This window comes from Microtus ochrogaster, linkage group LG4 (genome assembly GCF_000317375.1).
Source record: "Microtus ochrogaster isolate Prairie Vole_2 linkage group LG4, MicOch1.0, whole genome shotgun sequence".
NCBI classification, from domain to species: Eukaryota; Metazoa; Chordata; class Mammalia; order Rodentia; family Cricetidae; genus Microtus; species Microtus ochrogaster.
Genome location: NC_022030.1, coordinates 38,724,091 through 38,739,163, shown reverse-complemented (window position 1 = coordinate 38,739,163; position 15,073 = coordinate 38,724,091).

Sequence of the window (15,073 nt, the reverse complement as noted above, 5' to 3'; positions counted from 1 at the left end):
CCCCGCTCCGTGCTCCCCGCTCCCCCGCGCCCCGCTCACGTTCTCCGCTGGCCGCGCGGGAGGCACGATCGCGGGTTCCCCCGGCTCATTTCTGCCGCGGGAAGTTTTCTCCTCGGCCCGCCGACTCCCGGACGCAGTCTGGAGGACCCGGGACACGGAGCCCGGCGGAGGGGCCCTCGCGAGTGCGCTTGGAGAGCGACTGTCCCCATTGTGAAAGTGCTTTCCAGTGCAAGTTTAAAATTAGAGTGTTTACTTGCCGTTTATATCCAATCCCGTCCCGGCGTGTGCCACAGCCACCCGAGTCAAAGGAACCTTGAGGGTTCGAAAAGTTGTTAGCCTGGGAGTGTTGCCTAGCCTTATGTCAATCACGACGTTTGCGTTTGGGATGGGAGGTGGGGGGTGGATGGGAAAGTATAGGAATCGTCCTGAGGAAAACAAATGAATGTTCAGTCTACAAATAGCAGCATTTACTATCTTTCTTAGACCACAGAAAAGGGAATAGAGACTTCTATAATTAAAGGGAAAAGGAAAATGAAAGGAGCTGAAAATACTGAACTGTGTAGTCTGGGTGGGTTAAGTTTGAAAACACATGAAATTATCAGGACTGCCAAACAGCATTTCTGAGAAACCGTATCGCAAATTGTGTAGAAAATCAATGCTGAAAGAGGAGCAGGCGCTGTGCCTCCCACTCCTTTAAAGAATCCCAGAAATAGTTGCTGAGAGTTTTCTCCCTTCCCCCCCTTTCCGCTGAAGCAAGCGATATGACACATTGAAAATAAAATCAACTTTCATCTGAAGCACCACTCTGCCCTGAGCTTGGATTTCGGTGTGAGCAAAGGATTCATTCACAGTGGTACACAGTGGATACCCTAATAATGTCTTATATGTTTATTTTTACTTTTTAAAAGCTTTTTCCTTGCATTGCAGTTATTAAGGAACAGTATTTGTAGACTCAGTTCATTTTTATTTTTTTAAGTTAGGGCAAATGTTGAAATAAAGCAAACAAGATACAATATTTTATTGGAAAGAAATCACTTGTTCTTGTCCTCAGGTTTTCAAATGTTTCTGATTTTTTTTTAAAAAAAAGTTGCAATATCTGTGGCATTGTTAAAATTAAATCTTTAACCTATTTCTCGACTCCTTCAATAAATGTTTTCCCCTAAAGTAAGATTTGGAAAGGCCAAACTAAACAGAACCTAGGAGTCAATCAATTCATTAGGCAGCAAATCCAGAAAATTGGAATGTATGACTGTATAGTATATAAAGGGTAACATACTATAAAGAAAATTATATGTATACAGAACTGACAGACGCCCTCTAAACGTTCCTTCTCTCCTGAAGCAGGTTTCAGTGCTCTGTGGTCCTCAGAAAGGTGAAAACATTCAGTACTGAAAGGCGATGTCTTCATAGTTAAAAGCAACAGTCTTCATCAGCAGGAGAAAATCCATGATGAAATCAGGAGGATCCGTGGTCAAAAGAGCTAACTGACACAGTCCTTCCCCTAACTGACCACTGCTTAATTTAGAGCCTTCCAAACATACCCCGTTAATGAGCTGCTGTCATTGGCTCCCTAGTCACCAGAGGCACACCTTCTCCCTCTAGTGGTTAGACCTTTAGGCGGCTCACTGGCAGTCATCGGCTTCCCCAAGAGTGAGATAATTAGTCAGGGACTAATTAGGAAGCACAAATTTTAGGGGGCCAAAATTCTGAAGTGAGAATTAGGCCATCTTTTTAACATTCCATGTTTCTTTCTCATCTGCAGGCCAAGATGAACTCAACTGGTCTGAAGAAGTCATGAACGTGTTTACAAACTAAATGGGGTGGTTCTGTGCTTTGCCTTTGAAGTCGGTGTTCAGACTCACAATGAAATTCATTCATGAGAAAGTAACCGTATATAAATTGTAGCAATTGGCTTTGTGCAAGATTTCCCTCCATGATATTTTGATAGTGGTTGAAGAATGGATTTCCTTGTGTCCTTGGCCATAGCTACACTGTATTGTATTTGTTAGACAGCTATATACTTGAACTGTGTAGGAAAAGCTACCACCAGGAGAGGAGAGTTCACTTTATCTTGCTGGAAAATAAGATGTTCAGTTCGGAAAAGGTATGACAACGGAGCAAAACATCCCTTTCCTCTGCCATTTGTCACACCGCTATTCCCTTCTCATCTTTTCTGTTCGAGCTGTGGAAGCTGATCCTTGTAGTGAGCATCATTCTAGAACCTGGCATATGTCCTGTACAGGACACTTGTGGATATTCTATCCATGTGTTGATTCTTTAAAATAAAACTTAACTCCACAGCTAGAATTCACTCTTGAACTTTATTTGTTTGACTGGTCTGGTTTTTTGAGACAGTGTTTCTCTGTGCTGCCCTGACTCTCTTGGAACTCACTCTGTAGACCAGGCTGGTCCCGCACTCAGAAATCCACTTGTCTCTCTGGAGTGCTGGGATTAAAAGCATGCACTACCACCACTCAGCTAGAGTTCACTCTTGTAATGATCAGAGATTGTGTTTTATGAGTTCACTGTTTGGCACTACGTTGATATTAAACACTGAATGAATGAATGAATGAATGAGTACATATCTCCTTCCATGTGTTAAGCTATTGTCAAGGAACACACATAACAAGGATAAATTCTGATTCCTTAATGAGATGGGACTGATCTTAGCTGGTAAGTCATGTTACAGGTGTCTTTAGCATGTTAGTTCCCCCTTATCTACATGAAGGGTATTGATGTCTTTGTAGATATTATCAAATACATTACACAGGTATCAATTGCAAAGGGGGCCAAATTGCATGCAAAATGCAAAATTCTGTATAAATGTAGTATTGATTGAAATTCAGTTCTACAATTCCTCAACTTCATAACAAATTATTACTGGTTGCCTGACAATTCAGGAAACTGGGTGACTAGCCATTGCAGCCCATTTAATTTTATAACCACTAAGTGCAATTAGTAAGAGAAACATTTTACAAGGCAGTGTGTCTAAAATGCGAATTATAAAATATGACCACTTTTTTTTTCTCCTGAATGGTTTCATGTTAACTGTTTTAGTTTTACAGACAATTCCCATTAAAGGAAAGAGGATAAAAATCTCACATTTTATTGTTTTGTTCAAGGGATTAATTCTACATTTTTCAGTTTTGGCTTTGTTTTCAGTATGTAAGTGAGATAGGAGGACAAATTAGATCGTTGTGATCCTTCCGTATTCTTCTTTTTTATTTATTTATTAATGATTTCTGCCTCCTCCCCGCCACCACCTCCCATTTCCTTCCCCCTCCCCCAATCAAGTCCCCCTCCCTCCTCAGCTCGAAGAGCCATCAGGGTTCCCTGCCCTGTGGGAAGTCCAAGGACCACCCACCTCCTTCCAGGTCTAGTTAGGTGAGCATCCAAACTGCCTAGGCTCCCACAAAGCTAATACGTGCAGTAGGACCAAAACCCAGTGCCATTGTTCTTGAGTTCTCAGTAGTCCTCATTGTCTGCTATGTTCAGTGAGTCTGGTTTTATCTCATGCTTTTTCAGACCCAGGCCAGCTGGCCTTAGTATCAAAGAAGAATTTCCTAAAACTACATTGCATTATGTTTGACGGCTTTCTCATGCTTGCCGCAACAGTTCGACAAAGTACATGTTGGAGCATTGCCTCTAGAAAAATGGAACTTAAAATGCACACATAGATAGCTACTGTTAATATTATCTTTTTAAGCAGGAGAAGGGATGATGCTGTCTTGTTCTCTCCACTTAGGTGGACACTGAAGGAGTGGGAAGCCAGAGACTTGGGATGCTTTCTTCAAAACTCTGATTTGGTTTCTGGCTTCCCAAGTTTCAATGAAAGCATTCTAAGATCCCAAAACCAGTGCCTAAGTCAACATATTTGTACCTCCCAGCTTGGCCTCACAAGGTATAGGAAGAGTCTTGGGTCGGGCTGCTTGATCTGTGAGGCTTAAATCAGGAAGCTCTTCCCACCCTCTCTACCTTAAACACTGTTCTTTTAATAGTCTTCAAGAGTGTTAGTTTGCAGTTAGAGATAAGATTCTCGTGCAAATATCCATGTCCCTAGAAGAGATAACACAATTGCATTAGACCTTGAAATGTTATTTTCTTCTAGGAAGCATTTTCCTGGCAGAACAGGTAGATGAAGAACTATGACCATGGCAGATGAGAGTTGCAAGCTGGGTGATAAGCAAGGGAAGTGAAAAATTTGCACGTTTCAGAATACAAATGAAAGCATGTATTTTTAAAGATGTCATTAAAATCCACCATAATTGCTTTTAAAATGCAAAAGTTTGGATTTGAAAAAAAGAAAAGGCCTCCTATCTGTACAAAAATGGAATTTCAAGCCACAGGAAGGGGCATTGTGTAAAACCAACCCTGTCTGAATGCCACCGGAAAGACATTCTAGGAAACCTAAATGTTAGCTCACAAAAAGTGCAGGAAAGATTTTGGAGTGCCAGATAAAGTATTGGCACAAGGAAACAAAAGCATCAGTTCTCTAGAAACCTATCTTGTAAATAGAGAATAACAATAAAATGGAAAAAGAAAGTCTAGTGAACATGACATTAATTGCATTAGACATAGGTTAAAAAACAAAAACAAAATGAAAACCACCCTCAATAGCCCAGAATATTTTTAGCAACCTAATTCAAGAGGTGGGAAAGTTTAGTTTGCCAGAAATTGGAGGAAAAACCCAAAATGAACTTATACTTGTGGAATTTGGAGGGGAAAATGCAAAAAACTGGACTAAAGTTCTTTATAGCAAAGGGTGGATTTTGCTGCATGGAGCCGTTAAATGGAAGCTGGCAGACTGACAGGTTACATCTCAAAGGAAATGTCTGCCAGCCAAGGCAGTATCAATAGCAACCCCATGCAGTCTTTTACAACTCGTGGAAAACCCATGGAAGTCCCTGCCCAGTCTTTGTGAGGAGCTTCAACACCTTCTGAACCAACTTCTTTCATTACTTGCTTAGTCAATCTCACATGTCCAGGGATTCGACCTCCTGCCTTTAATAGTCAGATGGTCGCAACCTCAGTAATTAAGAGTCTTAGGGAGAAATGGCTTTTTGTTGTTAGACAATTCTAAACAGCAATGCATACAATGGAAAGAGGATCTGACTCAAAGAAAGGTCATCTCCAGGTAATAAAGTCAAATGTCACCCCCACCTCATCTTCAAGGCTGTGGTTTAGAGAAAGGTTAGCTTAATACAGGAGTTAGTGTGGCCTTCTGAACTGTCTATCTTAAGATCTGAGGCAGAAAGGGAGAATAATACCATCAGTACCTTCCCCAGGAGCTACGTTCAAACTTCAAAGAGTACTTCACATTTGATGTGATGGTAAGGTGCTCGACACCTGGGGAAATCCCACACGGTAGACTATCACTAAAGGTCCTATAAACCGTGTTCCAAACACTTCTGCACATGGTACACTGCTTTTTTTAAAATGTAAAACTAGAGCCGGGCGGTGGTGGCGCACGCCTGTAATCCCAGCACTTGGGAGGCAGAGACAGGCGGATCTCTGTGAGTTCGAGGCCAGCCTGGTCTACCAAGGGAGTTCCAGGACAGGCTCCAAAGCTACAGAGAAACCCTGTCTCAAAAAGCCAAAAAATAAAATAAAATAAAAAATAAAATGTAAAACTATACAGAAATAAAAATACATGCAGAATTTATAGCATTTTATTTCTGAAACTTGTTATTTAGCGTTAGTTGGCTTAGAACTATTTATTTATTTATTTATTTATTTATTTATTTATTTATTTATTTATTTATTTATTTTGAGAAAAGATTTCTCTGTAGCTTTTGATCCTGTCCTAGAACTCGTTCTGTAGACCAGGCTGGTCTTGAACTCACAGAGATTCATCTGCTTCTGCCTTCCAAGTGCTGGGATTAGAGCTGTATGCCACCACCGCCCGGCTAGAACACACTATTGTAGAACCAATCTGGCTTCAAATTCCCAGTGATGCTCCAACTTCTGCATCTCCAGTGCTGGGGATTATAGGGGTACACTGGAATGGCTGGCTTGCACCCTAGACTCATGGTACTACTTGATCCAATAAGCTGGAGTATCAGTTTGACTAGAAAAGGTCACGTAAACCATCATTGTTATAGGTATTTACGTTGTCCCAAGTATTCAGGTAAAGCAATCATGTTCTGTATATCATCTCATTTGAAACCCACTATCATTTATAATATAGTATATTCCTTCTTTCCCACATGAAGTTGCAGCTTGGAGATTTAATTGATATTTCTGAGCTCTATGGCTTCAGATCATTTCTAAAACAGCTATACTCAAATTTCTTCTACCTATATCTCCTCTATCTTCTTTACTCTTGTTTTTGTATAAATCTTGCCCTACCAGTAACTGTGCAGTAAGAGAAAACTGCATGCCCAGCACATCTTTAGAAGGTGAATCAAATATAGAACCAAAGTTGAAGTCTGGCAACCCCAAGGCTAACCTATATGAGCTGCAACCTAACTGGTGTTTAGTGGTGGAGGTGTTCGCTGCTAGCCCTCTTCTGGACAGGTGGGGGACATGGACGATCTCCTGGGAATAAAGTGAAACAGCGACCACCTCATAGCAAATTAAACCGATGATGATAAAAACAAGAACAAAATTTAAATTTGGGTTGGCATGTTGTCTGTACATTTCATTTCAAAGGAGATCACTTCTGCTTCCCTGTCCAGAGAAACAGGTTGGCGATATTTTGCCCTGCTCTAAGCGCCAGCCACATGTGCATACAGGGAATCAATCGAAGGTGAATGTGATGAACACTGAGCTTTTAAATTGTTATGAAATTGTTAACTGATACTTTGGAATTCTCGGGAAACACGATTTGTTGTTGTTGTTGTTGTTAATGAAAACAGCTGTCAGTTTAGGATTTTAATCTCATGTTTGGTTTACAAATAGAATGAGCACAGGAATAAATGAATGAAACTATATGATTTTTTTTTGATGCAAAGTCTTATGTGTCTAAGGCTAGCCTTGAACTCACTATATAGATGAGGATGAACTTGAGCTTCTGATCCTCCTGCCTTCCCCTCCTGAGTACTAGGATTGCAGGTGTGAGCCACCATCCTGAGTTTACATAGTCCTGGAGATTTTTTTTTTTTTTTTTTTTTTTTTTTGGTTTTTCGAGACAGGGTTTCTCTGCGGCTTTGGAGCCTGTCCTGGAACTATCTCTGTAGACTAGGCTGGTCTCGAACTCACAGAGATCCGCCTGCCTCTGCCTCCAGAGTGCTGGGATTAAAGGCGTGCGCCACCACCGCCTGGCTAGTCCTGGAGATTGAATCAAGGCTTTATTATTCGTTATTGAATGAGGCTTCTGCTTAGTTGAAAGGAATGTAAGGACTGGGCATGCTCTCCCCAAAGTGAGCTACATGTCCCACCCTTAAGTCACTTTAGCTAAGCAATAAAAGGTGAACACTTGTGAATTCAAGGCCAGCCTGGTCATGGTAGGTGAATGCCTGTGAATTCGAGGCCAGCCCGGTCAGCAGAGTCAGTTTTGTGCTATTCAGAGCTACATGAAGCAAGAACTTATTTCAAAAACAAAACAAGTAAAGTAAGTTGCTACAGACTCTGCATATAGATTTTTTTTTCCTCAATAAAAACATAGAGTCAGGCTGTGGTGGTTCATGCCTTTAATCTCAGCACTTGAGGACAGAAGTAGGTGGATCTCTGTGAGTTCAATGCCAGCCTGGTCTACAGAGTGAGTTACAGGACAACCAAGCCTATACAGAGAAATCCTGTCGTGAATAACCAATTAAATAAATAATAAAACAAAATAGAATATAAGCTTTCTTAAATCAGAGTTTATTTTTAATTAAGAATAAAATGAGACTTTTATTTGAAAATAAAGACACTATGAAGGAGGCTTACAGTGGCTTTGGGGGAAGCAGCTAAAATTTAGGACAAACTGAATTACCTATTCCCATATACAAAAGAGCTACCCAAATATCTGGAAGTAATCAAGAAATAATATTAATATATCTGTATATTCATAAGGTTGTTTCATAAAATTTAATTTCCAGATATTTATTTTAGAGAATAAAGTAAACTGATTGACTATTTAGACAAAAATCAGACTTAACAGCATAATATGGGTGGAAGGGAGGTATCTTCCTTGCACACCTGTGGAAATGATACTACGGAGTTGGACACTCCAAGGCTGTAAGAACTTTCACGGTTAGCCTACCAAGAACTGCTTTATAAGTGTAATACCACCCGTAGTAATTATTGCATATTTTCACTTTCTGTATGACTCCTCTTTGAGGACAGAGAATACTTGAAAATCATATATTTCTCCATAAATAAACGATGTTTATGGGGGTTTTTTTACCGTCCTTTTCATATGAGTTTGAAAATTTATAGTTCTCCTTTCTAAGAAGAGTATAGTAGTTTAACTTTCAACTTGAGTTTTTGTCAACCGTTCATGGCTAATAGCCAAATGCTTGACTCTGAATTCCATGAAGACTATGGCATTCTAAGGTGATCCTTGAGATGATGAGCTTGCCCTGTTACCTGCTTTAGAACTTCAATTGGTCGTCCTGCCTCCATCACGTCATTCCTTTGAAGGAGAGTTACAGAGGTCACAGTATTTCTGAGATAGTTTGTCACAATTGGGAAGGGAAAGCCCAGTGAGGTTAAAAACGAGGAAGGAGATATGAATGGCATCAAATGCTGCCCTTAATTATGAAAGCAGAAAGCAGAGTAGTTATTAAGGAGAGTATAAAAAGTGAGGTGGTAGAGGGCATGAATACAAACAATAAAAAATGATTAGCAACACAAAGAAAGATAAAGAATTATCTAGAAGATCATGCAGGGCTAAAGGAACATGTGGTTGGTTAATTAGATGTTTGGTTGCTTGTTTTTTTTCTTTTAAAAGAATACTTCATCATTTCGAATACTAATGTAAATGTTTCAACAGCAACTAAGGGACTGAATGAAGGTAGTAGAATTGGATGAAGAGGATTCTCTGTTGGGCAAGGATAGAAAGGACTCTATTACACAGCTGGCAGGATGAACTTCAGGTAAGAGAAGACATACCAGGCTGGGTATGGTGGCACACAGCTTTAGCCCAACACCCAGGAAGCAGAGGTAGGGGGATCTATGAGTTCCATCTAGCTGGTCAACTGAGTGAGTTCCAGGTCAGCCAGGGCTTCACATGGTTATGTCTTTAAAAACCAGAGAGAGAGAGAGCGCACACACACACATATACACAGAGACCATACACACACACACACACACAAAGAGAGAGAGAGAGAGAGAGAGAGAGAGAGAGAGAGAGAGAGAGAGAGAGAGAGAGAAAGAAAGAGAGAGAGAGAGCTCATTCATTTGGGAGGTAAAGTCCTTGTTGGAGAATGCAAGGAGGAGATACATGTGCTTTCTGTATGGTTTCTCTTGGGAGAATTTGGGTGTGAGGGTAGTGGTTAGGAGCAAGAGCATTGTCAAGTTAGGATAGGGACCAGACAGTGTGGGGACTGAGAGTTCAGAAAAGTGAGTTGACTTGAGCAGGCTCTACCATAGTGCATCTTTCTGTTCAGATCAATTTTCTTACTGCAATCTAGAGTCAGATGGACAGTCAAGCCATCTGAGGTTAAACATGACCAGAATTATTCAAATCTTAGTCTGATAGCCTATGGCTACAGCAGTTGCAGTACAAGAAAGAATCAGGTTAGAGAATTTCCCAGCCACGTGTTCCCCAGACTCTCCATTTCCACAAACCATCACTGTATGACGTCACTGAGTGGGATAACAGCCTCGGAACACTGACTTGCCCTGGTACTTACATGTTAAGTGTTCTTTATTCTAAACGTAGGCTAGATTTGGCTTTCTCTGCCAATTCGACTCCATTGTTTCCTCTAAAATTAGAATAAGAAAACAAGGCAGTTTAAAACCTCTGGATCAAACCAGGACTTTGATTTATTCATCAAGTCACTAGATTTGCCCACCATTGTGTGCTGAGAGCCAATGACAAAAGGATGATCATACTTAAACCACACGAAAATAGAAAATGCAAGTAGGAATTACCACCATTGTTAGATACAAAATCCTCTGATGTGTCTAAGTCACATCCAGAGGCTCAAAGGCAATTTCAAGTCCAATCTAACAGGCACCCATGATGCGTGGTCAAAAAACATCTGTTCACATCAGATGGAGAGCACGGACAGAGCAAAGAAAAGATTCAACCATGTAGAGCTTGGCGAATCAGTATATCTGTAAGCTGGAATTTAAACATAAGCATGCTCCTTTGTGGGGGTTTTATCTTTTCTTAAAGTAGGCAGCGGGCAGCCTGGTTAGCTCTTAGGTGAATGGCCTTAAATTAGTGTGATATGAAGATACCGTAGTTCATGACCGCAGCAGCATAAAAGTTGGTCCTTGCTTTGTCCCTTAGTTTTCTGTTGATTTTTAAAAGATAACATGGAAAGATGAAAAACATATTTTTTTTCTACATGAATCGGGCATATTTGATTGTTTGTTTGTTCGATTCAACTTCAAAAAGCAGTATTTCTAATAAAATACATCACATTTAGGGTTTTTGTTGTTGTTTTGGTTTGTTTTTTGTTTTTTGTTTTTTTTTTAATCTAGACTTCAATCAGGTCCTGGCCTAGGAAAGCCTCATGTGACAAAAATGAACTAAATTAGTATATGCTGACCTAGGAATCACATGGTTTAGGACAATTTGTCAAATAAGTTCTCATTACCCTAGACTAAAAACTGTTTGGTTTTTCTTTGTTTGTCCTTATTATGAATCTCTAAAATAGCTAGTTTTGTCAAAAGAGTTTTAGATGAGGTCAAAGCATAGATGAGAGAGGGGGGAGATGAAGGGAGAAAGGAAGAGAGGGAAAGAAGGAAGGGAGGGGAAGGGAAGGAAAGAAGAGAGGAAAAGAGAGGAGAGGAGAAGAGAAAAGATAAGAGAGAGAGAAGTGTCTACAGACAAGCCCCATCGCTTCCCACCCCTTGCTCACCATTCCCCTGGGCCATTTGAAGCACACTTTCATTTCTGCAGCTGGACTATGCTGACAGCAGACACTGCAAATGTGCACCTGGCTAACTCATCAATTTATTAAGTAGTTGCTGTCCATATCAGTAGGGTTGCTCCTTAGCTGGCAATAAAATACATTTTTTTCATGTTTTGTGTCTTCTTTTGTACTGTAAAAGTCATTGTGGAGACAGATGGCTCATCTTGCTTGTGAGTCTTTCTTTAAATGCAGTCTTCATACGGATTTTGTACTATCTCTTTTAATCAAAATTTTCATAGAGATGAATTCTTCATAAACACAATATTCCAATATTTGAAGTTCATAGTTAAAACAACTTATCTGATGCATTTTTTCCTCTTTTCCTATATTCAGAATTTTTATCTTATTTCTTATGTTGTCCTCTGTACTTTCCTTAAACCAGTCCATTATTTCTTCCTTCTGCATCTCTGAAACAAACATCTGTGTAGTTTCTCCTAAATCTTTCTGGTGTTTATAAAAATCTCATTTGTTGGCTGGACTTTGGTGTCACACACCTTTAATTACAGCACTCAGGAGTCAAAGGCAGGCGGACCTCTGTGAGTTCAAGGCTAGCTTGCTCTACAGAGTTAGTTCCAGGACAGTCTATAAAGCTACAGAGAAACCATGTCTCAACAAACAAAACAAAACAAAAATCAAAATACCACTGTATTTATTCATCCTCTTTTTCAAAAGTTATGATTGATTTCAGTATTTAGGTTCACAGCATGTGACTCAGATGCTACGTCCGTTTAGGCATTTAGGGCACTGTATTCAAACTATGTGTCTTTTAAAAGTGAGCTTATGTCTTAAAATAGTGTATGACTTTGATATGGCCGCTGAGCTAACTAGGACTGATGTTAAGCCTTCAAGAAACACTTGCTGACTAGTCTTGATGTCCTTTAAATCAGACTGTTAAAACATTGTAAGCACTTAGTTCTTACTTTTTTCTTAATTTTACTTTTCAAGTAATTCTTCTAGTTCTTTGTGTTTCTCAATGAAAAAAATTATTGAAATGCATAATTGGAAGTAAAGTGTACAGATATCTAATAGCAATACAGAACTCTAACTTGTCATGCCTTGGTTTTAATCTTCCACTTTGCCATTAAAAAGGCATTCTGTGGAAGTTTCTTATAAGTGAAATGATGAAAACAGCTGATTTGTTTACTCTCTACTGTTCATAGCTTTCATTTAGCTTTTATGAGAGCTTGAAATTTTATTGGCACACTCATGTCACAAAGTCAGATGCAGTGGTTTTTTATTGCAAGGGCTAAGGACATTATTATAATATTATATTATTATATAATATTTTATTATATAACTTTGATTACTTTTAAGAAATATTTTGAACAGAAAGAAAGAAAGAAAGAAAGAAAGAAAGAAAGAAAGAAAGAAAGAGAAATTTGAGGGAGTTATTTTAGTAGAGTATCCATGATCATCAAGGTATTAGGATTAAACCCAAAGGAATGTAATGGAAATACTATAATACATTTTGAAACAATTCATTCATTTGATATATTTTATCACATATATTGCATTTCAGAAGCTGATAGTCAAAGAGTTTGATCACCATTTTAAAAAACTCTAATAATTAAAATGAAATTAACTGTAGTGCATTATAATAAAAAATTAGAAGTTACAGTCGCTTACAGATTGCCACTAAGTTTTGATTCCTTACTAAACGGAGCTGCGTTCCATATCTACGGGCAGATGTGTGCTTTAGAGAAAGCATCTCAATGTGATTCATCGTCAGAGCCAAAAGATCTTTTCAAGAGAATTAATAAATTATTGCTTAGATTTATTTTTAACAAAGCATTTTTTATTAAGTCTTATGCAGCTAAGTACAATAATAACAAAGGAGGAATCAGAATCGCCCTCATTACCTGCCTCTATGATTGTGCACACATAAAGTATGCATGAAGACTTTGAAAGCGGAGATTATGCAGGCTGAATGCTAATTCTGTGAACACTGCAATTTCAGGTCTGCTATCCATGTTCAAGCTGGTTGTGCTTGAGTAACAGCTGAGGCTTTATGGAAAACTTTGTAAAACATTCTATTTAGAAGCGATTCTTTTCCTGCACATTATGTGCTCGGGGTATTTTTCTCCCATTGTGTTTTATTTTGAGAACATTTGTATGGAAACAAGATCTTTGTTTCTTACAAGCACATCTGCTCTCGCTGCTTATAGATTACGAGAAGTCATCATCCTCTGTGACATCATAATCATTTCCATGGCAACCAGCTTGGTGTTTTAAAAAATGATTTAGAAAATTATAAAATATTCGCTGCAGCAAAGTGTTCAGTCTCAAATTGGTATGTATCAACTTCTCAGGGATCTGCATCCACCTTCACAGTCTTGAAGCTTTAGCCTATTGTGTTCACTTTTCTTAACATGCACACAACTGCAAGTTCTAATCATGCAAAGTTGAGAGAGAGAGAGAGAGAGAGAGAGAGAGAGAGAGAGAGATACAGACACACACACACACACTGAGAGATACAGACAGACACAGAGAGAGAGAGCACGCGCGCATGCTTGCGTGTACGAAAGAGGAGAGAGAGAGAGAGAGAGAGAGAGAGAGAGAGAGAGAGAGAACAGAACACTTGAGTAAAGGAGTTCTGTGATGACTAACTTTATCGCATGTCAATGCCCTGCCATGCAGCTCAGACAATGCTAGTTCAGACCTTGGTGCTTTCTGCTCTGCTGTAAATAGCAGCAGAGATTTGAATAACAGCTGGAAGGAACTTGGAGTCCTTTACTTGAATGGTTTTCTGAGCAGGCACTGCATTCTCTCAGCCCCTTTAGCTTTGTTGCTACTGTGATGAGATGTGGCAATGAGGGGCTGTAAGCACAACCATTTGGGTAGCAAGCCAAGGCTGCTAAGAGAACATAGGGAAGACACTGTGGCATGATTGAGTGCATTAAGATTTGCAAAACTGTAAGTTTTACTTTAATCTCTTATGCTTTAATTTTCTATGTGTAGGTGTATCTTTTACCTTAATGTATATCTCTGTGCAACATACATGCCTGATGCACCTGGAGGCCAGAAGAGGGGCACTGGGTCCCCAGGAACTAAAATTGCATATGATTGTGAGCCACCATGTGGGTGTCCTCTTGAAGAGCAGTCAGTGTTCTCAATGCAGGGTCCTCTCGCCAGCTCAAAACTATCAAGCTTTAGATATAATAAACAAGCAATCCATAAAAGAAACTTGTTGCATACTTGTTTTGTGCATCTGTTTTCTTTAGTCACTGGTAAAGGCTCTCCAATGACAACTGGGGTAATCACCAGTGTGATCACAGGAGAGAGCCAGTTCAAGCTATCTGTCCACTATTGCTAGGAGTCTTAGCTAGGGTCACCATTGTAGTTACCTGGGAGTTTCCCTTGTATCAGGTTTCTACCTGATCCAAAAAGCTCTTTCCCCCCACCATTTCTAGTCATCTCTTTCAGTACTCTTCCCCTTCCAGCCCCTAAAGTTCCCATTTCCACCCACCCCAAGTCCGCCCAGGAGCTCTTTTGTTTCACCTGCCCAGGGAGATCCATGTGTCCCTCCTTGGGCTCTCCTTGTTACCTAGCTTCTCTGGGGCTGTGGATTGTAGCATGGTTATGCTTTACTTTGCAGCTAATATTCACTTATAAGTGAGTACATACTATATTTGTCTTTCTGAGTCTGGGTTACTTCACTCAGTATGATTTTTTTTTTTTAGTTCCATCCATTTGTCTTCAAATTTCCTGACGTCACTGTTTTTAGCAACTGAGTAATACTCTGTTTTGTAAATGGACCACATTTTTTCTTCCATTCTTTGGTTGAGGGTCATCTAGGTTCTGGCTATTTCAAATAAAGCTGCTACGAACATAGTTGAGCAAGTGTCCTTATGGTTTGATTGAGCATCCTATAGCTGTATGCCCAATAGAGCACACTTTTCTTTTTAAAGTATTCCTGAGCAGCTTACGAAATCCCTCTGATCTTGTGACCCTTGGCTGCTCTTACCAAGTATATTTTTATTCTTTTAATTTTAAGTTGCATTTATTTATTCACTGGAGGAGGCTGGGTGCCACCTGGTGTTTGTGTAGAACAGAGAACAATT